The sequence below is a fragment of the Dipodomys merriami genome, unplaced genomic scaffold (genome assembly GCF_024711535.1).
Source record: "Dipodomys merriami isolate MVZ:Mamm:240054 unplaced genomic scaffold, mDipMer1.0.p SCAF_2, whole genome shotgun sequence".
Classification (NCBI taxonomy): domain Eukaryota; kingdom Metazoa; phylum Chordata; class Mammalia; order Rodentia; family Heteromyidae; genus Dipodomys; species Dipodomys merriami.
The window spans coordinates 36,055,538-36,083,226 of NW_027203381.1; the positions used below are offsets into that span (position 1 = coordinate 36,055,538).

Below are 27,689 nucleotides of genomic sequence, written 5' to 3' on the forward strand. Positions count from 1 at the left end.
CTCATACATATGTAAATTATATATAAATATAACTGATTATATTTATTATATATAAATACATATGTATTAATCTACTATATATATTTACTTTAACCTCAGAGGAGGCAGCAATATTAATTCACTTATCACCTGTTGTTGAAACTACTCAACTTAATAGGGAATATTTTAGAGATCAATGTAAGTGAGAGACAAAGGAACGTAGAGATGATATTATCAAGAATTAAGACAATAATAAGTTAGCACTCTCAGGACATAACTTTTTACTTTCACTGGAAGTGAAAAATGGGGAAAAATAATGCCAAGAAAAATAAATGGTCATGTCTTCTAGCACACAGAGAAAAGAAATGTCTCTCTCACCGGTACATTATGTTAGGAAAAAATAGTGAGAAAAATGTCAGCAGAAACACAACACATATTCACTGATTAAGTATCAATAGACACCTATGAGCATGTTAAAGTTGACCCAGAATAAGCTTGAGAAAGAAAAAGTGTGGACAAATGTGATAACTCACAAATATTTAAATATGTGAACTGGTATTGAATTTAGATCACTACACACCAGCTACAGCTAAAAGTGATAAGAATTTATGAAGGGTCAATTACAGCCTAATCTAATATAGAAGTCCTAGTATGTCATCTACTTTTTTGGAATCGGGGGAAGATTAATAACTTATTGAGTTGACTCATTCAATCAAAATCAATTAATGGTCCAGGTCCAGTTTAAGTGTGCATATTTTTAAAGTCTTTAATGCTGTTCATTTTCTAGTAACTTTATGCTTTATATTTACTTTCTTAAACTCCTATTCAAAATTTTAAATGTTTAAATTTTAAATGTTTATAGTAACTCTGTTTTAGGAATTTCTGGAAACTAGATCAGGTGTCTCAAGTGACTAAGAAGATGGGCAATGAGAAAACTTAATTACTTAACAAAGTAGGCATATGACCTTAAAAAAAAGGATAATACATTTTTTTTCCTGTTAAGCATAGCATTTCACATGCTACCAGAGCACAAAGAATGCTGGATACCTATAAAATACTTAAGGGCAGATATTTGTGGTGCTAAAAATCATAAAATGGCATTTGGAACAATGTTTTTTTTAAAGAGAATTTCTGTGTCAGGAGGAAGATGGCAAAGGAGAAGCTGGGGGCTAAACAAGTTCTCACATAGAATCCAGTTTTAGTGTTCAAGTGAAAAGTCCAAGACTAGAGAGTCACACCAAAGTGTGACATCACAGTACAGAGAGTTTAGCCAGAGAGGAAAACTTCAGGCAGCTTGGCTAAGAAGACAGATTCAAGCACTCACCAGTGTCTGCAGCAGGTGCTGCAGCTGTGGTGGCCACCATATAAACACAGAGAATCTGGAACAAAGGTGCCAGAGGCAGTGTAAGAGCAGATTCTACTTACCACCAGTAAGAACTGACAAGGAGCAGAAATCTTCATCCAGCTGACCATAGATAGTCATAGACCAGTGGATGGCTGGGAAACCAAGGGAAAGGCATGAATACCCCACAAGACATCCTTACTCCTTCTCATGGAGCAGCGAGGGGAAACTAGCCCACCACCAAGGAAGAACTCCATCTTTATTTATTTATTTTTTTGTCAGTCGTGGGGCTTGAACTCTGGGCCTGAGCGCTATCCCTCAGCTCTTCAGCTCAAGGCTAGCACTCTAACACTTGAGCTACAGCATCACTTCAAAGAACTCCATCTTTGATACTGACAAAGACCTGGCAAGAGCAGCTAACACATAACTCAGGCCTTGGAATAAAGGCCTTGGAGCCATTCAACAGATGAGAAGAACCTGACCTGCAAGGCTCAGCTACAACCAGTGGTAAGTTGCCCTTCCCAAGCAGAGGAAGCTCCACCCATGGAGGAGTGACTTTCTTCACTTTCTTCACTGGATAAACAGAGCCAGCAGCTGCCCCCACCCCCACTGCAGCATAGGCAGCAGACCTAGCTACAGGAGGGTAAAAGAAAGTCAATTGGACACTCAATGTCGGGAGCCAAAAGTTGAGTCTCTCAACATAATAGGCTTGACTATCTCACTGGAACATCTTGAGGCTGAGTTTACAGAATCCTACCCTCATCCTGCCCTAAGTAAGCATCCTGCAACTGCTAATGACCACCCTTTCCCCCTGCCCTAAGCAAACATCCTGCACTGCTATGGCCAATGAAAAAGCTTCCTTAACGGCCAATGAAAAAGCTTCCTTATTCCAAGCATATAAATACCCCTGTGTGAAAAATAAAAATTTGCAGCTTGATGAGAACCCTTGTCTTGCTGTCATTCTTCATGTCTCTTGTCCCTTCATTCCTTCTAGCTTAGGTTCACTGCCCTCGTTGATGTCCTGCGGGTTGGGACAACTCAATACACATAAATGGTGAGAATGGCTCCAGGTTGGGCTGTGTGAGTGTCTCAGGAGCTAGCAACTCAGGGAAAAGCTACTGATTGCTGACAGACCTCAAGCCTATCCACAACCTAGCCCCATCACAGCAACTCCAAGCTAGAGGAAACAGCCATATCCCTCTTTTGAGCAGATCACCCTCCCACAGAGCTATCCTAGGAGGAGGGTCATAAAGTCTCTGGTAAGGCAGACCTTCATTCAGCTTGCTCAAACAAACTGATTTAAGAAACCAGACAAGCTACAGGAGAACCAGACACCACAAGCAAACCAGAGACTCCACCAGGAGACTGGTTATGGACACAGGGGAGACCCAAGGTACCACTCCTCCCCCAAATTGAAGAACTCTTCTTTCTACTTAATTTTTTAAAATTTTTTAAATAAGTTTTTTATTGTGAAAATATTGTACAGAGGGGTTACAGTTACATGAGCAAGGTAATGAGTACATTTCTGATCAAGCAATGTTGCCTCCTCCTTTGTTTTTCCCCTACCATCCCTTCCTTCCCACCTCTTTACCTACACTCCTCACCTCCCCCAACCTAAATTGTACAGTTCGTTTTCAACATAGTGTTTTGTACATTTCATTGTTGCAATGGATCAACCTATATCCCTATTTAAACAATTTGTTTTTTCCCTTCCACTCCCCAAATTATACCAACATCAAATAGAGGGAAAACAGGGGTTATACTGTGTGGGACGGACATACAAAGCAACAATTGTTTTTTAAAATAAAATTTAAAGGGACCCACAAACACAACAAATCAAAGAAAGGTTGAACAAATGAGATTGCATGAAACTGCAGAGCTTCTGCATGGCAAAGGACATAGTTAGCAATATAAATAGAAAGCCCATGATTGGGAGAAGACCTTCACTAGTCATACAACAGAAAAGGGCCTCATACCTAAAATATACTTAGAACTCAAAAAATTAAATCCCTAACAACAAATCCTCAGAGAAATAACTGCCTGATTAGTAAGTGGGCTAAAGACTTAAAGAGAAACTTCTCTGAAGAGGAAATAAGAATTGTCAATAGACACATGTAGAAATGCTCAACCTCTCTAGCCATAAAAGAAATGCAAATCAAAACAATATTGAGATCCACCTCATCCCAGTTAGAATAGCTATAATCAAGAAATCTAATAACAACAGATGCTGGAGGGGATGTGGCCAAAAGTGAACCCTACTGCATTGTTGGTAGGAGTGTAAACTTGTTAAACCATTCTGGAAGCAGTATGGAGGTTCCTCAAAAGACTCCACATAGAGCTCCCCTACGATCCAGCAATCCCACTTTTTGGCATTTACTCAAATGATCACAAACAAGGCCATACTAAAGCTACCAGCACAACTATATTTATCACACCATTATTCACCATTGCTAAGATATGGAACCAACCCAGGTGCCCCTCAGTAGATGAATGGATTAAAATAATGTGATATATATAGTGGAATTGTATTCCTCCATCAGAAAGAATGACACTGCCCCATTTGTTAGGAAATGGAAAGACTTGGAAAAATTATATTAAGTGAAATAAGCCAGGCCCAAAGAAACATAGGTCCCATGGTTTCCTTTATCTGCAATAATTAATATATGTCTAGGACAAGCAGAGAAGGTCAAAAGCTATGTACATATGACCATGGAAGATGATGCTAAGTGAAACGAACCCCAAGATAGGGACACAGAGGTTTTATTTTTGTTACTGTTGTTTGTTAATGTACTATGTGATTTTTGTTTCTTCTGTATGTTCTTCCCCCATGGTACAACCCCTGTACTCACTGTATATAATTCTAGTGCCCTGCATCTTTTATATACATTTTTCTAATTTGGGGAGGGGAAGGGAAATAACAAAAGGCTGAAATAAAGATACAGGTTGACCCATCATAGCAATGAGATGTACAAGACACTATGTTGAAAATGAACTTTACAACTTCAGGAGAGGTGGAGGTAGGATTAGGATAAGAGAGATGGGAAGAGATGATAGGAGAAAAACAAAAAAGGAGTAACAAAGCTTGATAGGAAATGTACTTTTTACCTTGCTTATGTAACTGTAACCCCTCTGTACAATGTCTTTACAATAAAAAATATTCTTTTTTTAATGTTAATTTTTTGTGAACACACTGTACAGAGGGGTTACAATTACATGGGCAGGTTAATGCGTACATTTCTTATCAAGCATTGCAGCCTCCTCCTTTGTTTACCCTTCACATCCCTTCCCAGCCTCCCCCCGCCCAATCCTCCCCACCTTCCCCTCCCCCCCACCACACCCCCCCACCCCCGCACCAACATTGTAAAGCTCGTTTTCGACATGACAACTTGTACTTCTCATTGTTGCAACAGGTCCACCTGTATCCTTAAACGCCTTGTTTTTCCCCATCTCCTCTACAAGTTATACTGACATCAAATATAGTGAAAGCAGGGGTTATACTGTGGGGGGAGGGACATACAAAGCTACAAAGAGATAATCTTATAAATGTGATTCTTAATAATAATAAAGAGAATTTCTGTGGAAACATTTTAAATTCATTATTGAATCCATTCACATACCACAAACAGATAAAGGATTTATTTAAATACTAATTTATTTTATTTTTGCCTAAGTGTAGCATTTATTCTGAAAATAAGGTGAAATTTTGACGTGCATGATAGAATTTCATTATCACTAAAGGTATATTACTTATCAGGTTTTTTTTCTTTTTTAAAGACTTCTGCTTGATTCACTCAAGCAACAATTCATTCTGGACCCTGTTCAGATCACTGTAAGAACAACATTAGCCTTCCCTGAAATCTCTTAGCAATGGCCATTTCAGCAAAGAAAATGCTTGGCTGAAATTCTTCAAAGGTTGTGACAGGTTTGAAGTCCAACTTTACATTGGCAAGCAGAGCTACATATACTCCGCGGTTCATTGTGATATAATGGTGCTTGTGTAGCCAGAGGCAGGTTCCCTATGGATTACACCTCTCTCTTCTCTGTACTTTTCTCATTCCTACAGCCAAGACGTTAGTTGGAGTCGTAATCATCCTTTAACTAGATTAATGAACAGGTCTTCTGACTTATTTCTCCACATGCAGCCTTGCAGAAAGTATGAACCTTTTGCAAGTGTCATTCCCTTTCTATTACATCATTCTTACCAACGCTTTGAAATAGAGTATATCCTAAAACAACATACAAGACCCTGGCTCACACTGGCCACCTCTTATAACTCACTCTACCCTGTTACATGTTCTAGCCAAACAGATCTGCTTTCTGTTCTCCAAATGCACCATGCCCCTCTCTGCAGCCTTGAACCTGGAAGATACTGTTTTCCCTGACTCAAAATCCCCTTTCTGCTCATCATCCCTCTCTGTCCCTTATCTCCACTCTTCAAGTGTGCATTTAATTACCAGTTCTACATTATCCCTCGACTCTCCTAATTGCTGCCTATAAGTGTAAGCTGTCTTCTAGTCTTCTGAGGCATTTGTTCATAAAACATGGTGGCCTGTCTCTGTTCATCTTCAACAGATTTTCACTAGCTGTAGGCCCAAAACATAATGTCCCCAGCAGCATACATGGGTACCTAGAGCCAGAGCACTTCACAGTCTCAAGAAGTATGCATACTTAATGATTATTGAATGAGTAGTTATATAAATTGATCCAGATTAATTCTGCCTACTTGTTCAATGTTGAGAATGAATTACAACTACATTAATCCTTTGGTCCTTATTCTTACCCCTATGCAAGTTTGCTTTCATAGTTTCCTCTTAGCATCTAGAGACACCCAGTCTATAGGGCATAAGAAACTGGGTATACAGAGAAAAATCCAGAAAAGTGTTGAATTGATTACAAAAGTGCAAGTGGGTTTTAAGGAGATATTCCAGGCTTAGGATAGAATGACAATGCTAATTAGTGGAAGAGCACTGGGGCCTGAGAATGGGGAGAGTGGGCCCTGAAACAGCACTGAAAGTGACTTTTGGAAACTCTTCTCAAGGCCCTCTAATCAACTTGGAAAAATGGTATTTAGAGAATAAAAGCCTTCTCCCCAGTCTTATCTTGCCTCCTCCTCCATTAACTCTGTTGAAAAAATACCCCACCAGAAACTCTCAGGCCAGGAAATATGTATTGTTTAAATAGATCCATGCTTCCTCCCACACAGGCTTGGAGATACCGAGTGATATTTGAATTTAGAGAAGCAAACAGATAAAATATACCACAGTGATGTAATATTTTCAAATGGAAAAGAAACAGCAATGTTTTTATGTTTCTGGAGGTTGAACCAAGTGATTTTTTTTACTTGCTAGGTAGGTATTCTACCACTGAGCCACACACCCAGCCTAAGATAATTATAATGATTTTAAAAACACTATGTCAAAACATGAAATACAGGCAAAGTCTCAGTAAATAAGAAGAAACATACCCTAGAACAAACTGGAAATACATCTTATCATCAGTGTGCTTCAATGAAACTAATCTCTTTTCTCATAATATGTTTAAATAGACATTCTATTCCTTTGTTTTATGTACTTTGATTCATGATCTACAAATGTTTTCTATTTTCAAGTCTCCTTCCTTGAAACCATTGCTGGGTTCCTACATTCTGAAAACACTAGGTCCTTGGGTATCACAAACTTATTGAGAAGAGAACTAGTGTTGTTCCAGTAAGGTAATTCAAAGATGTACAATAAGATTTTTTTTATTGTGAAAAAACTGTACAGAGGGGTTACAATTACATGGGCAAGATAATGAGTACATTTCTTATCAAGCATTGTAGCCTCCTCCTTTGTTTCCCCTTCCCATCCCTTCCAAGCCTCCCCCGTCCCCGACCCAATCTTCCCCCACCCCCCCACCAAAGTTGTAAAGTTCGTTTTCGACATAACAACTTGTACTTCTCATTGTTGCAACGGGTCCACCTGTATCCTTATTTAAACGACTTGTTTTTCCCCTTCCCCTCCAAAAATTATACCGACATCAAATACAGTGAAAGCCGGGGTTATACTCATACAAAGCAACAAAGAAATAATCATATAAATGCGTTAGAAACAAATGCATGAAAGAAAAAAAACATTTAAATACTTATCTTAGGGTTAATTTCCTAACATCGCCTTATGTGACCTTTTCTGCATGACTCATACATATACTAATTATTGCAAATGAGGGAAACCATGGGACCTATGCTTCTTTGGGCTTGACTTACTTCACTTAATATAATTTTTTCCAAGTTTTTCCATTTCCTGACAAATGGGGCAATGTCATTCTTTCTGATGGAGGCATAGAATTCCATTGTGTATATATACCACATTTTCTTGATCTATTCATCTACTGAGGGGCATCTGGGTTGGTTCCATATTAAATTCCCCAACAACAAATCCTCAAAGAAACAACTGCCCAATAAATAAGTGGGCTAAAGACTTAAAGAGAAACTTCTCTGAAGAAGAAAGAAGGATGGCCAATAGACACATGAAGAAATGCTCAACCTCCCTAGCCATAAAAGAAATGCAAATCAAAACAACATTGAGATTCTACCTCACCCCAGTTAGAATGGCAAAAATCAAGAACTCTAATAACAACAGATGCTGGAGGGGATGTGGACAGAAGGGAACCTTACTGCATTGTTGGTGGGAGTGTAAACTTGTTCAACCACTTTGGAAAGTAGTATGGAGGTTCCTCAAAAGACTCCACATAGAGCTCCCCTATGACCCAGCAATCCCACTTTTGGGCATTTACCCAAATGTTTACAAACAAGACCACACTAAACCTACTAGCACAACTATGTTTATTGCCCCATTATTTACAATAAGATTCTTATAGGACAATTGTGAGATGTAAAGTTACATAAGTCTCTGTAAGGTTCAATCTGTACAAGGAAGCGTTGAAAATCTGGATGAATTTCACAGTCTTTACCCCATCATCTTATCACTTGCTATTTTAAGGTTTAGAATGTATTTTCTGCCTTTGAATTTTGTTGTTGTTCAGGATTTTGGACAGGTCACAGTTATATAACATGATTAAAAGGGTAGTGGGAAAATAATGACAAAGAATTGCAAATACTAGGAAACTTGCCAGGATTCCTCCAAGCAGTGAGGAAGGATCTCCTGTTTTTCATTATTACACAATAGTCTGGAGGACCCACTTGATGGATGTGTGAATCAAGTTGGAGCTTTTCTGTAACAATGGTAAAACAAAGTTCCTGAGATCACTTGTGTTTCAACACACATTGTCCAAAGAGATCCACAATTGTACTGAAAATACCAACAATAAAACTGAAAGAGACCTTGAGGAAATCTTCAATCTACAAACAACATTCTTAAGCCAAGTGCACAATTCATCCATCAACATGTGCAAAAGCCCACAAAAATAATTAATTATATGACCTGTCTTGAAGTACATGATATACCAAGTGGGAGCTTTATGCTTTTCAATAAAACTGTACACTATAAACAAAAGGTTGACTTGCGGAAGTGGCGCTGTGGCTCAAGTGGTAGAGCACTAGCCTTGAGCTGAAGAGCTGAGGGACAGAGCCCAGGCCCAGTTCAAGCCACATGACCGACAAAAAAAAAAAAAAAAAAAGATTTGCTCCTTTGAGGAGTAAACTTTCAAAAAGTTGACTTGCTATGTAATATGTGTGCATGTTAAAACGTTGGGGAGATATGATGCAAGCATAAGAGATCTTTACATTTTGTTTAATAATTGACTTCCCCATAGAGAGAGATAGGCTCATATCTAAAACATTCTTTAAGGGGAAATTTTTAAAATTTCATTTTTATTGTTAAGTTGATGTACAGAGGGGTCACAGTTACATATATAAGGTAGTGAGTACATTTCTTTTTAAAAATATATTTTTATTATAAAGATACTGTGCAGAGGGTTACAGTTAACATGAGTAAGGTAGTGAGTACATTTCCTTTTGAGCATTGTTACCCCTCCTTTGTTTTTCCCCTACCATCCCTTCCCTCCCCAACTCCTTAAGGGGAAAATTTTTGTATTTTAAAAAATATCCTAGGGGCTGGGGGTTTAGCCCAGTGGAAGGGCGCCCGCCCGGCGCATGCAAGGCCCTGGGTTCTGTCCTCAGCCCTAGAAAAAAAAATCTTAATATTTAAAAACAGAATGTAAATTCTATGTGAACTTAGACTACTAGAATGGATCAAAAGACTGTGATATTATTCATGTACAAGTAAACACACACAAGGGTATATGCAAGTGTACACCTATGTATGAACTGAAATACGCTATTTTCAGGGGAGAATTGAAATGGTGTAATTCCTTGGTTAAACTAATTCATAGTCCAACAGAATGAATGCTAGGAAATGGACTGGAAAAGTGTGAGGGGGGTAACAATAGGGGAGATGTAGACAAATGAAGATTAAGGGGAGAATGTATTAATAATATTCAATGTATAGGGGAGGGATTGAGCTGGGAGGAATGAGGGAGAATGGTGAAAGGGATGACATTTGTCAAGATGTGTTTTATTCATAAATGGATTTGTTGAGTGGTAACTCCTTTGTATAAATGCTTAAAGATAATAAGGATAATTTTACAATTACATGAGCAAGATAACGAGTACATTTCTTATCAAGCATTGTTGCCTCCTCTTTGTTTCCCCTTCCCATCCCTTCCCATAATTTTTAAAAGTATAAATCTGACTCTATACTAAACTCTCTCCCACCCCGCTCTTCACATGAATTGTTAATGCTTTAGCATACTCTTCAAACCCTCTTCCAGACAGCTCTTTACCTTCTTTAACCACAGCTTGTGGTATTCCCCCATCACAGCCCATTTGACTTCATTTCTGTAAATAGAACACATTTGTTTATGAAACTGGCTCGTAGGCTTCTTTAGCATTGTCTAGTTCACATCTTGAAGGATTGTGCTCAAACACTGCCTCCTTTCCTGATTTTTCCCATATTAACTCTTGCATATTTTAAGTTACTTCAACCATCAAAACTTTCATCCTTTTTCTTCATCTTCTTTTCTTTCTTAACTGTATTTTTTGTCTTTTCTTTTTTGGTTCTGAGGATCAAACCTAGGACATTGACACTTGCTAGGCAAGTGCTTTGCCACTGAGCTACAATCCAGTCCCCTTTTTCTTCTTATTCATTCATTTATATGTAAACTTGCTTAATACCCTTCTTTGCCCAAAAGAATATATCCTTTATGAAGACAGAACCCTGGTTATAGAATTCTTTCCTTTATTTGGTAATGGCTAGAAGTCACCATAGATACAGGAGATCAATGGAAAAAAAAACTCCATTCAGATAGTTAGATAGACAGACAGACAGACAGACAGACAGACGATAGATGGTTTCAATTTTAGCCCACTTTAAAAATATTTTCACTTTTAATCATTAAATTAATGCCAGCTTACTAGATCTTTTTCGTGAATCTTACATTCAACTTAATTTTGTAAATGAATTGATCACTGCCTGCCTATGCTTCTCCAAACAGAAGTCTTAGCCCTTGATGTGAATTGAGTTTCCATCCAGTTTATTTCCATTTTCCTTAGCTCTAGCATCTCTTTAGAATTTTCATACAATCAATAATCTGCTCTGCAAATTAAACATATTCAACTAAGACCACACATTTCTCAAAGGGCTACTGTGGTTTTGTTTCCACCAATTTAATATTTTTCATCTAGATGGATAAAAGTCATGAATGATGATACCATAAGCTACAAATAGGAAATACATACTGGAAAAGTTGTGGGGTTTTTTGGAAAATAATTTTCCTTCATGCAGATACAATTTGAATTGAAAAGCAAATGTTTGGCAGGGACTTCATTTATTCTGCTAAAATGACTACCTTCGGTAGGCAATGATGTCTATAAATATTTACTAGCTATTTTCATCAGCAGACATGCTTTAGAAATATTCAAGGAACAGAAAACACTGGGCTTCCCTTCAACTCCCAAACTCGTTTTTTCATTGCTTTGTTGCTATGTCTCATCCTGTAAGTTATAGTTATGCATGTGCCAGTTTCTATAATAACTCATTATGGTTAAAAGTAACACCATGTAATTGCATTTAATCTGACAGTAATTTAAAAGTTTATTCACGCTTAGGGCAGATCTGTTGAACATTTGCATTTTCACAGTTTAATTGTTGATGTTTACCAACTGGGGCATTTTGTTTCTAGATTTCTTATGAAAAGCTTTGCCATTTCTTCTTGCTACTTCATCACCTTGAAACAAATTTCACTTTTCTCTCTTATTAAAGTCGTCACTCAGCTTAAAAAGAGTCGGAACAAACCCTTGTGCTGGGGAAGATGTTTTTGACTCCAACTCAAAGATAGCAGCAGTGATTCAAAGATAATACATAGGTGTTTTACTCCTTTGCTTTGTCGGGTAGCTGAAAAACAACACTAAGAGAGCTCTGCAGTTTGTAGACATTTGCATAATGTAGAAGTGATTTAGTAGTACATGATGTGCAGTTAAGTAAGTCTGAAAAATGGAGATTGGACATTTATATTCAGTGTGTTAAAGCAATCCCTCTGACCAAAATGAAAAAGAAAATTTGAAGGATATATTAACAGCAATGCTATGAAAGTTTATCAAATATGTGTCACCATCAAAACTTACATTTTACTAGTGTATAACTACTCTATACACATTTTTATTAATGGGAATCCTTATAAAATAATTTTTGAAATTAATTCTTACCAATTACAATTAATGATCATATAATCACAGCTACATAGGAGGCAAAGGTGTGCGGATCATGGCTTGAGGTTACCTGGAGAGAACAAAGTTAGAGAGATCCTATTTCAAAAACAAACTTGAGCATTTGCAGGTGATTCCTGCCTGTAATCAAAGCTATTCAAGAGGCTGAGGTCTGAGAATTGAGGTTTGAAGCCCAGCAGGAAAATCTATGAGACTCTTATCTCCAATAAACTACCCAAAAGCCAAATGTGATAGGCACTTGTCTTGAGCAAAAGAAATTTAGGGACAGTGCCCAGGCCCTGAGTTCAAGTCCCAGGATAGTCACAAAAGCAAAAAAGAAGGAAGGGGAGGGAAGGGTAGGAGAGGAGGGGAAAGGAAAGGGGGCAGATAGGAGAAAAACAAGGGGAGGGGAGGGGAGTAAAGAGGAAAGGAAAGGGAGGGGAGGGAAGAAGAGAGGAAGGGAGGGAAAAGGGGGAGAGAAAATGGAAGAGGGGAAGATGTAGAAGAGGGAGAGGAGAGGAGGAGGAGGAGAAGGGGAAAAGAAGGGGAGGAGGGAGGGAGAAGAAGAGGAGGGTAGAGGAGAGAGGGGAGGAGAGGGGTTAGGATAGGAGGGGGGAAAGAAGCGGACAGGGAGATAAAAGAGGATAGAAAAGACAAATTCAGAGAAGAATGTACTTAAACAATAGGTACTATTCCAACTGTGTTTTCCTTACCCTTAGTGCTTAAAGTTCAGGTTCCTTTCACAATTTTTTTTATTGTGAAAATACTTTACAGAGGGGTTACAATTACATGGGCAAGATAACGAGTACATTTCTTATCAAGCATTGTTGCCTCCTCCTTTGTTTCCCCTTCCCATCCCTTCCTATCTCCCCCCCTCCTTTTTGACATAACGACTTGTACATCTCATTGTTGCAATGGCTCCACCTGTATCCCTATTTAAACGGCTTGTTTTTGCCCTTCCCCTCCACAAATCATATCAACATCAAATACAGTGAAAGCAGGGGTTATACCATGGGGGAGGGACATACAAAGAAATCATCTTATAAATATGTTAGAAACAATCGCATGAAAGAAAAATCATTTGAATATATTTTATTGTAAAGCTACTGGACAGAGAGGTTACAGTTACATAAGCAAGGTAAAAAGTACATTTCCTATCAAGCATTGTTACCCCTCCTTTGTTTTTTCCCTATCATCCCCTCCCTTCCCTCTTACCCTAATCCTACCTCCACTTCTCCTGAAGCTGTAAAGTTCATTTTCAACATAGTGTCTTGTACATCTCATTGCTACGATGGGTCCACTGTTATTTTTATTTCAGCATTTTGTTATTTCCCTCCCCAAATTAGAAAAAAGTATATAAAAGATGCAGGGCACCAGAATCATATACAGTGAATACAGGGGTTATAGCATGAGGGAAGAACATACAAAAGAAACAAGAAAATGACATAGTACATTATAAGTACTTTAAAAACAACAGCGACAAAGATAAAAAACCTCTTGTGTCCCTATCTTGGGGTTCATTTCACTTAGCATCATCTTATATGGTCATATGTACATGGCTTTTGACCTTCTCTGCTTGTCCTAGACATATACTAGTTATTGCAGATAAGGGAAACCATGGGACCTATGTTTCTTTGGGCCTGGCTTATTTCACTTAATGTAATTTTTCCAAGTCTTTCCATTTCCTAACAAATGGGGCAATGTCATTCTTTCTGATGTAGGAATACAATTCCACTAGAGAAAGAAAGAGAGAGAGAGAGAGAGAGAGACAGAGAGAGACAGAGAGAGACAGAGACAGAGAGAGACAGAGAGAGATCACTTTTTCTTGATCCATTCATTCATCTACTGAGGGGCATCTGGGTTGGCTCCATATCTTAGCAATGGTAAATAATACTACAATAAACATAGTTGTGCTTGTAGCTTTAGTATGGCCTTGTTTGTGATCATTTGGGTAAATGCCAAAAAGTGGGATTGCTGGATCATAGGGGAGCTCTATATGGAGTCTTTTGAGAAACCTCCATACTGCTTTCCAGAATGGTTTAACAAGTTTACACTCCTACCAACAATGCAGTAGGATTCACTTTTGGCCACATCCCCTCCAGCATCTGTTGCTGTTAGATTTCTTGATTATAGCCATTCTAACTGGGGTGAGGTGGAATCTCAATGTTGTTCTGATTTGCATTTCTTTTATGGCTAGAGAAGTTGAGCATTTCTTCATATGTCTACTGGCCATTCTTATTTCCTCTTCAAAGAAGTTTCTCTTTAAGTTTTTAGCCCACTTTTTAATCGGGCAGTGGTTTCTTTGAGCATTTGTTGTTGGGAATTTAATTTTTTGAGTTCTAAGTGTATTTTAGCTGTAAGACCCTTGTCCATTGTATGGCCAGTGAAGATCTTCTCCTAATCGTGGGCTTTCTATTGATCTTGCTAGATATGTCCTTTGCCATGCAGAAGTTCTGCAGTTTCATGCAATTCCATTTGTCTAACCTTTCTTTGATTTATTGTGTTTCTGGGTCCCTTTCACAATTTTGAGCAAGAACTAGAATATTTATTTTTTAACATAAAATAAAAATCAAGTTTTAATTCTCACTGTTATTGCTTCTCACAAATACAAAAGCAGAAAGGCAAATAGCTAATAGATATTAACTTTTCTCTTCTCTCTTTTCTACATATTAGTAGAGGATTTCTGAAAATTCCTTTTTTATTGCAAGAAGAAAATTTTAAATAAGGTGAATATACAAATGGGATAAAATCACTATATTTTGACGTGGTTTCAGATACAGTCAGTTAGATAAATAACACGAGTTTAATGATATCACACTGAAATATTTTTGTTTACAGCTCATTTTAAAGATCGATGTGAGAAATAATATGTATAACATTTTCTGGATATTATAATTTGATAATTTTTATGTTAATTTTGTGAAGCTATAAAGTATAAGATTTCTGGACTTTCTTTTTTGTTAACATTAGTCTTAAAAACTTATTGTTTATCTCTATTTAAAAAAAACCCTTCCATTAAGGAAAACAGACTTTGAATGCCAATCAATAGAATCTCTTCCTCATAAAGGTTAAGATCATCACCAGGTCTGAGCCCCTCTGGGCTAAAAGAATATTAGATTTGGTGAGGTAACTCGTATATCATAAGTCCACTTGTTCCTGGGTAAGGAGATATTTCATTGTGTGGGAGGAGTGGGTTCAGAATTACTTTGTGCCATCAAATACTGTATTTTATCTTTGGATACATCACTGACATCCTCTCTAGATTTCATCACATTTCTTACCAGCTTTTTTTCCAACACTCTCTCTCTCTCTCTCTCTCTCTCTCTCTCTCTCTCTCTCTCTCTCTCTCTCTCTCTCTCTCTCTCTCTCTCTCTCTCACACACACACACACACACACACACACACACACACACACACATCATTGAAAGGAATCACAAAACAAAACTATTTTTTTATTTTCTTACTCTAGGAAATCTCTCTTTACTTTTTCCTGAAAGCTTAACATTTCTAAATGTAATGCCATTTGATATGAATTAATTAATTATTACTATGTTTGAGGGGACCACATTTTATTAATATTAGTGTCCAAGATACCAGTATGGAGCAGTTAGGCTATGCTTAGGAAATTATTTAATAAAGAAAAGATTGGCAAGATAAGATTTATGTGTAGCTCATCAAATTGTTTGAGAGACATCCCTCCACACACACAAACTTCAGTTCAAACCATTTCAACTTCATTGTATTTGACTGAGTATCTTGAAGTCATTCATCAGTACTTTGATTGGCCATACTAAAAGCTGAATCCACTTTGGAAAATAAAGATATGTATACAAATACAAGTTTAGAGGAAAATATTGTATTTTTTGTGAGTTCTTCACCTAGAATTATTGCTGTCCTAGTACTACTGAAATGCAATGATTCAAATTATAACATATCAAAACCCATTAAAGTTGTAAGCTAAAATTTCCCTACATATAAGCACAGCGATAGGCATGCAGTTTACTTCTAATTTGCATTTTGTGATGCATTAACACTTCTACAATTGATTTATAAAATTCTATTTCTGAAGTTTTAAAGATGGCTATTTGAAATTGTTTTATTTTTTTAAAATCATATATGCTGAGTTTAAGGAATTGCATACATAACTTCCCAAGTGACTTTGATTTTCCTAAAATATCTTCAAGCAGTTTTCTTATTCAATTGGCCAATCAATACATATTTATTGACCCACTCTATTTACAGAGCACTATGAGGAGCTGACTATTCTAAGTTATTTGACCTTGAGTTATTGCTTTATTTAGGAAGCAAACACATAAAAATAATGGCAACCCATGGTTTTATTTTTTATTCATTATTATCTTTCAGTTTTTTTTCTGTTTGATTAGTGTTATTTTTATATAATTTAAAATGTGCAGTTCTTTAGGAGTTGTATTTCTCCTTCATCTACTATTTTTTCCTATTGTTTTATCTTTAAGTAGGTGTATAAAGGGGTTTCAATTCAACATGTCAGTTTGTGAGTACAATGTATCTTGATCAATGTCAACCCTTTTACCATTCCTTTCCTATCTCTCCCAACCCCACTCATACCCTCAAATTGCTTAGTTCCGTTTTCACACACGCACATGGAATATTGTGACTTTATTCACCCATTCTAGTTTACTATTAATCCAATATCCCTACCAGAATTCAATTTTCTCTTTGAAGTCTCCTTGACTTTTCAATAATTTCTGAATACTTAATTTGAGCTCTAGTTTATATGTAACATATCACATAATACAATGTGTATATTTATTTATCATTATATATTTATATAAATTTATATACTATATTACAACTACATTAATTACATATATCATATATATATGGTCGTTGATGTTGTTTCTTAATCTTTAAGAAGAGAATATTATCCAGGTGAAAATAAATAGACACAGCCATTTTTTTTCCTTGCTCCATCACACAATAATTTTGAAATTCTCCAAATTATTAAATTTGCTATCCCATGCTTTCCATAGTGAGAAGTTAATCCTTGTTTCCAGATTACCCCTTTTAGCATAAGAGAGGAATTTCAATGTGTGGATGCTGTCCCTTCACCATGTGGCCATGTGTGTTTCTGAGGTGGGAGTGTACTCTCAAAGAGCAGCTGTGCTGAGCAGGACACCACCTTTTCTGTCCTGTAGGTTGCTTCTCATAATCACTGAGTGTTTTCACACTGTGATCACAGCAGTCATTCTGAATTGCTTCTCCTTAAGACAAGTCTAAACCATCCTTCTATTTGCTGATTAAAATTCACTAAGCATCTATATGGATATGTGCAGACGGCAATAACTCACATGACTTTGTCAAGATAGATCACTTTAACCAGACATACTAGGGGTTTGAAAGTCCACAGGATCTTTGATATCATTTAAGTTCACAAACCTCCCAGGCTGGAGATAGGAAATTGAACCTAGGGACAGAAGTCTTGCCCAGCTTTACCTCAACAAGGGGTTGTTCAATATTCTTCCTATTTCTTATAAAAGTGGAAGTTTCTACAACCCAAGTTTAAAACCTTTTGCCTGGAAATACCTAGATGGTGTGCCTTCTATTTTCTTTTTCTAAGGTTCTTCTATTCTGGCCTGGTTCGGTGGGATAGCTTCTGCCCTCGTGACTGTGGATCACCATAAATCACAACCTATCACTTTGTTCTAGTTTGATTCCTGCCTGCCCTGAAGAAGTACTGTAGCTACTAGACTAGGCTGTGTTGACTCATAAAAATATCTCCTTCCAGGTAAATACATCTCTGTGCTCCCTCAATAAAACAGTTGCAGCCATAAATAATATAAGCTAAAGGTATTTGCAACACCCACATGAGCTGGCATATTGTGCTACATGCATTTCTGCTGAATTTCTACTTTGGCTATTCATTAAGCTAAGTCATCATTAACACCTGCATGGCTAAACGCAAAGCACAAACTCCAAAATAGCAAGAGCGATCTTATAATGGTGCTACTGCACTCTTACTTTAGACTAGGAATTTTGTCATCATTTTCTACCTCTCTATCCTTCCTCCCTATAACCTTTTTACATCTCTATAAGCAGTTCCCTGTGCTCATTCTTACATTATTAAATACATTTTCATAGTTCTGTTTGACTGAATTTCTTATGCTTAGTCTAGTGGTATATGCTCTGTGTACAAATGAAGTCCTTCCTCAAAGCAACCTTGCCAGTGACTGTACATTAGGATTCGATGTAGAATGCTGTTTTAGGGCCCATAATTATAACTTGCCCAGTTACAAAAAATAATAATTTATTGGTTTCTTGTTTGTCTAAAAACAAAGTTAAGCATTTTAAGAAATTCAGTGAAATAGCCTGGAGACTTTATAAACGTAGTTAACTAATGTTATAGAAATAACTCATTATGCAAAAATTAAATTAACTACAAATTTAGAAAGCAATCTATGTGCAGTAGCTCATGTCTATAAGCTACTTGGGATGCTGAGATGGGAGGATGGTAGTTCAAGTCGACCCGGGACAAAATGCCATCTGAACAAACAAGTTATGAAGGGTCACACCTGTAATCCCAGCTACCCAGGACACAGAAGTAGGAGGATCACTTTCTGAGGCTGACTAGGCAAAGAGCACAACACCCTATCTGAAACAGAACTAAACCATAAAGGACTGGAGATATGGCTCAAGTGTAGAGTATCTGCCTAGAAAGCACAAAACCCTAAATTAAATCCCCAGTATCATCCAAAAAGAAAAAAATTATAGAAAAGAAAAGCAATATTTTCACTTACTATGCAACAATCAAATGTGATCAGAAGGTATATCTTATATTGTGGTTGGTATTCATTTTTAGGTAATTCAATCCTTTCTTAATCTGCTTCAGATATTAAGAAAATTCAATTTCCCTGAACCATTAGAAAAAGTTCTTGAAGTTTTGAACAGGATCTTAATAACAGAAGACAGTTCACAGTTCACAGCCTTCAGTATCGGATGCAATGTGTGATAGGTAAGTAAATGAAAAGGATTCTAGAACCTAAAGTGTCCTATAATGGGCTGGCAATTTCTATAGAGTCAAATTCAATTAGAAGTTCACCTGACAAGGCCCAGATCCTCCCACTAGCTTCTTTTAATATTTAAAATAATAGAATTGCAATGATATTCATACACAATTGCATTCTTTAACAAACAGAAAGGCCTAGGTACAACAACTGGCTGGGGTGGATCTGGGATGGATCTCAGGTCAGCTGAGGTGGGCCTTAGAATAATGCTCTGGAATAATGGAAGCACAGCTCCAAGAGTTCCTAGAACTGAGTGGATTTGAAAAATTGGTTAATTGATCCAAGAGCACATATCACTTGCCTACCAGGCACATGGAAATTAAATACAGTTTAAGGAGCCCTTACTTGTTCCTTTGAAAGTTGAACTCAGAGGGGAAAATGTCCATTCTATTGGTACAGAATAGGACAATTAAATGCCAACAATAAACCAGCAGACATATAAACTAAAAATAAAGCTCTTATGTCTATCCAAACACTCTGTCCATTTTATAACCATTATTTGACTCTTGTTAATTTGTGAGCGCTCTTTATATTTTCTGAATGTTATCTATGACACATAGTAGTTAGAATCATAATAGCAGAATGGTACTAACCAAGTTGGAGGAAGAGGGCAAAGAGAAGTTGTGTGCTGGATGAATAATTTAATTCAGGAGATCTGTTTGTACAATATCCCTAAAGTGGTTAAAATGGCAAAATTCATGTTATGTCTTTACTATAATTTAATTGCATAAAATATAAAATATAAAATTCTTATAATATAAAAACAAATTAGGTTTAAATAACCAGAAGCAGGTAAGTCATTTAACAGTATTTCTTACTGTGAACCAAGTTCATAATCATCAGATGTTTTATTTCTAAGCCATTAATAAAGCTATTTCCTTCTGAAAATGCAGAAAACAATCATTTTTGTCAATGCAGTACAAAGTTTGCTTTCTCTATTTCATGTTTTAAAAAAAGGTTCAGTTCTTCTCTAAGCTGCTTGAATGCAAAATAAGCAATCAAAGGTTTGCTTCATTTTATTTGCCCTAATTTGGTCAAATTTATTATTAGGATATATTTGAAACTAATTTTTGAATCTCAATTTACTGCTTTTTCTTAATGATTAAAAAAATGTATACCAATCTTGGTCTTTGCAAGTCCCCCCGCCCTGCCACACACACTTTAAAAAAAAAAACAAAAACTTAAAGCTTGTGGGATTTTAAAATGTGTGGCTACTTAGGGTCTACTTAGCTTCAAATACTGGGAGTATTTTGGGGGAGGGGGACCTCTGACCTTTCCACAAACCTGCTGAAGTCACCTGCTAGGTAGGCCTTACTTACCACAAGCACTTTGCTGGTGATAACCAAGGCATGAAAACAAACAGAAAAAAAGCAAACAAGCCCACTTCCCCATGCAAGGCAAAAAAAAAAAGATGTTTGAGACTTTTTGGAGTGTGTGTTTTGCGATGACCCCTTAACCTATTGACTTGTCCTTCTGGACTGTGTGTGTAGAAAAATCTTGGGTAGGAATGTTAAGAGGCAGAACAGAGAACGGCGGCAGAAGGGGAATTGAGACTGGAGCGGAGATCTCTTTCTTGATCTAGAGTGGGGTGACCCTTGAGCGATTCGGACACACACTAGGGATGGAGAGGGGGGGTGAGGAGGGAGGGTGAGTTCTTTTGCGGACGACACAGGCGGGGCGGGGCGGGGGGGGGGGTGAGGGAAGGGAGAGGAGGTGGAGAAGAAGAAGAAGGCAGCGCGGGCAGCGGGCAGCCAAGGGAGATAAAACCGGGAGGCGGAGCTGTGGGGCGGCGGGGGCGCGGCAGGCGGCGGCGGGAGCCGGCGGGAGCCCAGGCGGCGCCGCAGCCCCAGCTTGGCCGGACGGGCTAAGGCGAGTGCCGGTTCCTTGCAGTCCCTGCTCTGGGCACTGGGCCATCTGATGGGCAGGGGTTCGGAGGAGCCCACTGGAGTTTGCCCGGGGCGTGGGGAAGTTTCCTCCCAGAGCCCGATCCGCCTGAGCTATACCTCCAGGAGCCGGGGCGCGGCCGGTCCCCTGTGCGCCCTGCGCCTCGCCAGGTAACCTCTTTTGGGTTGCGCGCTGGGGCTGGGACTGGGGGTACCAGGGATGGAGATGGTGGGGCGCCCTGGGTACCCATGGAGACATCCTGAGAAGGTGGGGGGGCGAGCCTCACCTCTTCAAGCACTTCATCCTCCGCGATGTCTATCCACTTCCATTCACTTTCATGGATGGGTGCAGGCAGGGGTGCGCTAGTTGGAGAGGCGGCAGATCTAGAGGCTTGGAGAGGGGCTCACGCCCCGAGAAACTTGTCAACTACCTATTCTGCATTTTTAGGGCACCCTGGACTCCAAGATTCGAGTGTCAGATCCGCGTGGGCCACGCGGCTGGAAGGACAGGAAAAAAAAAAGCATGGAGTTTCCCAGTCCTGTTGGTCAGGTCGTCCAGCATGTTTTGAGGAGAGCTGAGCATCCCTGTGGTGGAACCCCCTTTTGGGTCTACCCAAACTCAGCACGACCTTACTAAGGCTGCTGAGGAGCAGGGAGGGGACATGCATATTGAGTACCCGGTTCCACGTGGCCCTAGCAAGCCGGGCTGGCCGGGCCATCAGAGGAGGCAGTGAGAAGCAGGTTGGAAAGGATGAACTGTAAGGTGGCTTTGTCCCTGCTGCTGTTGTTACTTTTGCAGGCTTACCAGCTCTCCACGTTTGAGTGTCCCGCCTATCAGCATGTTTCTGTTGGCAGGCTAAAAGGTGTTATGTTTGATGCCTGTCAGAAGTTATTTCCAACTAACTTCACAGGTGGGAAGTCGAGAGCTGAGGCTCCCTTTCCTTCCCTCCCTGCAGGTCCACCCCCAACTCCCGCCCACAAGCAAACTGTGCTTGAAACAGTCCCAGAGTTTGAAAAGGAATAGCATGTAAATAATATATAGTGTGCGGTTAGGTGACTTCTTTTCCACCATTACGCTATATGAGCCAACACTTTGGCTGTTTAATAAGACTCTTTTGGGGCAGGGTGTGTGTGTGTGTGTGTGTGTGTGTGAATTAGGGTATGATTAACCGATGTTCATTTTCCTTCATTCCAATCCCACACATCACATTAACCTATCTATATGATTTTATCTTTACTGTTACTATTGCTCTCAAATGGCTTGAGCTTCTTTTACTCTCACACATACACGCAATACAGTGTGACCATATTTAATATTTATCTGCCTTCCTGATTCAGTGGCCTGCCACCTGTCAATTCCAGCACAGAATCATAACACCATATGCCTGTCTACCAAATAGAAGATGAAGAGAATGCTATTGTTTTCCATGGACAAAAGTACCTACACCGACTACCAGATTTTTATTATTGTTTAACTGGTTTTTAACTTCATTAGTCAAAATGAATCAGACATACAGAACAAAATTGTAATTGTTCAAGCAAATTGAAATATCTGGGAATTCGGAGTTGACTAGTATTCAAGGGAAACTTAAGGTATTCTCATCAAATGGAAAACACCTTGAATGAATATAGTCAATAAGAAATAGCATGCATTGAATGCTTTGAGAAAGCAAGAGGAATTTTCTTTCCTTTAATTTTTATCTCCTTTATTATAGTAACATCGTTTAGAAAATGAGCACCTTGAATATAGATTCTAGTATGTACTAACTAAAGACCATATTTTATGATACAGAGGCTTGGTGACAGTCCAAACCATAAATGTTTTAAATCATTACCAACCATCTGTTCTCTCATACCACTTGAAACGCGGTGTTTTATTTTCACAGGTACTCACTCATTTCATACCTTTCCGAGAACATCTGAAAAAAAATGTGATGCCATCAGATGCTGACCCAAGTTTGACAACTTTCATGTTTGGCTTATAAGCTCTTCTTATAAACTATTCTCCTTTTATTTTCAATGAGTCAAGAAATCAGCAAAGTTTTACTGTTTAGCCAAGGCTAGCATACAGAGTTAATACAATCCAGTAGACTCTGATTGCTTTTCCCACCAACACAGCCCCAAGCTCTTGCGGATGGCATTCTCTCTCTCCCTTCATGACCACATGGGTGGCATTTGATGCTCTAATGCAGTGAATTCAGCAGCTCCTCAACTTCAGGCATTAGCAAGGGTTCCACATGGTAGAGTGTCTTCATGAGAAGAACGCACAAAACAGGAAACTAACTTAATATTCCACATGCCAAATTAAAAAGACCTAAGAAACACATATTAATTCCCACGTGTATGTTGATAGGTCTGAATAACATAGGCTACTCTACCAAAGATGAATTCACTGTCTCTAAGATATGTCCTTCCATTTTTCCAGCACTGGAGCTTGAACTCAGAACCTTGCATTTCTCTTGACTTTTTCTATTCAAGGCTAATGCTCTACCACTTGAGTTATACTTCTACTTGCAGCTTTTTGATAGTTAATTGAATCTCATAGATTTTACTGCCCAGGCTATCTTTGAATAATTATCCTCAGATCCTGAGTAGCTAGGATTGTAGTCATGGGCCAACCAGTATCTTGCTTGAATTGTGTGTTATACATTATACTTCATGTTTATGATTGGGAATCCACATGATCTTGTAAGCAACCAACAAATAGATTCACCCTCTCTGATATGTTCAGATCATCCTTAATAAGAGATTTGAGGTTTTGAGTCCTCACTATTTAAGAATGTTTTGGAGCTTTCTGTTTTAACCAGAATGGCAGCGTTAAGTATGTCATGTCTCAAAACTGTCACATAGATTCTTCAGCCAGAATTTTTTTTTCTGGTCATGGGATTTGAACTGAGGACCCTAAGCTCTAGCTCTCTACCCCTTTGAGCCACAGTTCCACTTCCAGATTTTAGGTGGTTAATTGGAGATACTTTTCTGCCCAGGCCAACTTCCATCCTCTATCCTCATACCTCAGCCTCCTAAGTTACTAGGATTAAAGGCCTGAGCCATCAGCACCTGGCTCTAGAATTTGAGAGATATTCTTTATACTCAATGTGGCTAAAATATCCCAAAGTACTTTCATATTTTTTGAGGAAACAGATAGTGATGGTCTTGCTTGTTGTACAAATAATCAGTAGGTACTTGCAGAATCTTAAAATAGATAAGGAAAAGCTAGATGTGAGCAGCTTATGTTTGCAATCTTACTGACTCAGAAGACTGAGATTTGAGAATCACACTTTGAAGCCAGTCCAGGCAGGAAAGACCATGAGATTCTTATCTCCAGTTGTCCACCAATAAGCCAGAAGTGGAGTTGTGGTTCAAATGGCAGACACTGGCTTTGAGTTAAAAAGTTAAGGGACATCACTCAGGCCTGACTTTAAGTCTTGCTACTGGTGTGCATGTATATGCATGCGCACATACACACATACACACAAAAAAAAACATGGAAAAGATGGGACCTTATAACCTTCTTTATGGCAAACACTGCCCCTTCCTTGAAAGCCCTAAGAGTCTTCTAACTTACAACTGAAAAGCATTGAAGAGAGTGAATCCAAGCTATAAATACTTTTTAAAGTACAGTTTCCTTTCAAATGTGGTCTAACTTAAATCACTTTTTCTTACATGTGTTCCATCTTATTTTTTTCTGTATACTAAAAGTGAATTAGTGAGGGGAAACACTTTCCCCATGTACAGTATGAATTGAATTATTCACGTTAATGAGAGGAACCCAGCACAGATAATCTAAAATCATGGTTATTTAAAAAGACATTTGTATTTGTCTTTGGAATGTATTTCATGTTTGGCTTGAAAAAGATTTCCATTGTTATTGTGGGCAAGTTGCCTTTCTAATTATTTTGTTTCTGTTTAGGTTAATGTTTAAATGAGCTTACATACCTCAAACACCCAAACCAATTTCTAAGGAGGTGTGGCAGCTGGCAACTTGCCCAGAAAAGAACTAAGAGGTAGAAAGAAGCAAATGCAGGATGATAGCTTGACAGTAGATTATGAAGAATTCACAGAAAAATATGCAAAACTTTACCATGCATTCACTTAAGGACTGTTTGTCAAGTATTAAACATGTTCTCCAAAAGTAAAAGTCCTTTAGTGAAAAACCTGAGCACTTCAGTCTCACTTGACAAGAAACGGTGGTTAGCAATATGTTTGAAAAACATATAGAGGGTTGCTTGTGAAAAACAAACAGGAGCATAATAATTGTAAACCATACTAAGCTGAATTTTCAAGTGTTTTCCTAAAGTCTGTCCTTGCCTGTGGTGTTAAGTAGTGTTTCTAAGCCTTATATTCCTTATACGTACACTTTGATAAAGACACAGCAGCATGGAAGCCATCTGAATAAGGAGTTTTGTCCATTTGATCTCTGTACCTATGTTCCAAACAAAAAAACATATATCATCAAAGGGAAGCTCTCAAGTATCTATTGTTCCCATAGACCTGGTTAGATAAAATAGTTGAAGTTCAGTAAGACTGCCAATTTAACAGATTTCTATTGTGTTTTGCAAAACCTCTAGGGCAAAATTGGTTGTGGATGAAATAGTTACTTGAACAAGAAGCTGATTCACACCACAGCAGTTAAATACCTTGCTGAGAGTCAGCATTTAGTTGTATATAGATTGTGTTGAATTGTTGGTTCTGTGGGCTTTTAGAAAGAATCAAGGAAGCCTATATGTTGCAGGTAAGAACTGCTGAAAATATACTATTGGAAAGGTAGATAAGATAATTTTTAATTCAAAGGATTCACAGTAAAAAATGTAACTTTTATCGATGTGAAGAGCACAGTCATAGATAAGTGGAATGAGACTATGTTCTCAAAATGAATGTGTTCACTGCTGAAGTGTAGAGATGGTCTTTTTGAGGGAAGAGGGAACATTTTTGCTTTTTACAGGTCAAGGCACTTTTAAAAATTGGAGTAAAATGATCATTTTAAAAGAAATGTTGTGGTTGAGAATGTAAGAATTGAGACACACAAGATATATTTCACAATATATTTATTCTGGGAAACTATTTCTTCTTATCACTACCTAAGAATGAAAATCAAAATTATGCATTTTATGGAGCTGGAAGGGATTTTGAAAGTAATTTATGCCAATGTAGTATATCATAGCTGAGGACGTTTTGGGGCCCACCGTGATTATGGTGAACTGCTAAAGATTAACCTGGTAGTTAGTGGCAGAGCAGAAACTAGTAAGCTGATCTGACTCATTCCTTGACCAACTACCTTGTGCTAAGTTGGGTGCTTGGATAAAGGAAGTACCTCCTCCTGGTCCCCACAGTGTCCACCAGTTTGTGGTAGCCATGAAATGAAATAATACAGCAGCAAATGCACAAGGCTGTGTGCTGATCTCTTCCATCCCACACTGAATAAGACTGGCAATCAGACTGCACAACTTCAGTCTTAAGCTTGAGACACAGTGTAAGGATATTTTTTATTACCAAATGTTTTGTGTTACCTTATTAGTATTTTGAAATGTAATTCACAACTAATATAGTTAGCATAATATATGTCATATGGTTGTGTGTGAGTGTGTATGTGTGTATCATTAAAAGGAACAATAAAACAAAAGTAATAGCTAACCACAAGTATTACACTGCCCTAACATTTGTGGATGATTTCATTGGAATACATAATAAAGAAGTCAGAGATTGTGTATTATGTAGCTGTATGTATGGATAATGTTTGAATTTAAGACAAATAAAAATATCAGAAGCTATGCAAGAAGTTCAGGAAAATGTGAAAATGTGTACAAGTCGAAGGAAATGTTAGTATAATTACAAACTAGATTTATTTGTATAGAATAAGAAGAATGAAATAATAGTAACTGTCAACTGTTAAAATGGGAAAATTTACAAACCAAATTATACATAGAGTAGAAAATATATGTAAGTCTATATTCTAAATAGGATCATGAATAAAAAATAAAAAAAAGAAAACAAACAAGCAGGCACAGAGGTACATGCTCTGTAATCCCAGCATTCAAGAGACTAATCAAGATGATCACAAGTGAAATGCTGGCTGGAATTATATAGTAAATCACAGAAAATTGAGAAAATAATGAGTTTTTATATTTTAGTATAACTAATAATAATGTCTTAGTATCTTTTAGTAAACTTTAGTAAAACACACACACACACACACACACACAAACACACACACACACACACACACAAAGGCTGAGGATAGCTCTTTGGAACAGGGCCTGTGTTCTATACACACTACTGTGTATATGTGTGTGTGTATGTGTGTGTGTGTGTGTGTGTGTGTGTGTGTGTGTGTGTTTGTGTGTGAGGTGTGTATATTTCAGACAGACATAGAAAGGAAGACAAAGTTAAAAAGAGTGAGAGAGTGAGACAGAAACAAAGAGAGAGAGAAGACAGAGAGAAGGACTATTTATATGCTGCCACCAGATTTCCAAAACAACTTTTATTGGATGTTTGCACATTGTTCCTCATTTCAAGGAACTCTGCGGTTTACCTCCTCTATCATCAATAACAATGAAATAGTTCTCAAATGAAAACTATTGATTTCATGCTAATACTTCTTGTTTGTTTTGTTACTATTACAGCCTGTCAATTCTAGAGTTAGAAGTCAGCCTACGTGTGATGATATTCATTACCAAACACCGTGTATGGCTAGAATCTGAAAGTTTTATACAATTCTTAATTATGACATTTAACCAGACTCTACA

At 37.9% G+C, this 27,689-nt stretch overlaps 1 protein-coding gene across 2 annotated transcripts in view; it reads left to right on the top strand.

Moving 5' to 3' along the window:
• The first annotated feature begins 20,983 nt into the window (after nt 1-20,983).
• Chst9 (carbohydrate sulfotransferase 9) overlaps nt 20,984-27,689 on the top strand; it is a 248,784-nt gene continuing 242,078 nt past the window's right edge. For both annotated transcript variants that reach the window (XM_070028650.1, XM_070028651.1), the window contains exon 1: nt 20,984-21,117. The gene's annotated coding sequence lies outside the window, so the exon portion shown is untranslated. The remainder of the gene's footprint in view (nt 21,118-27,689) is intronic.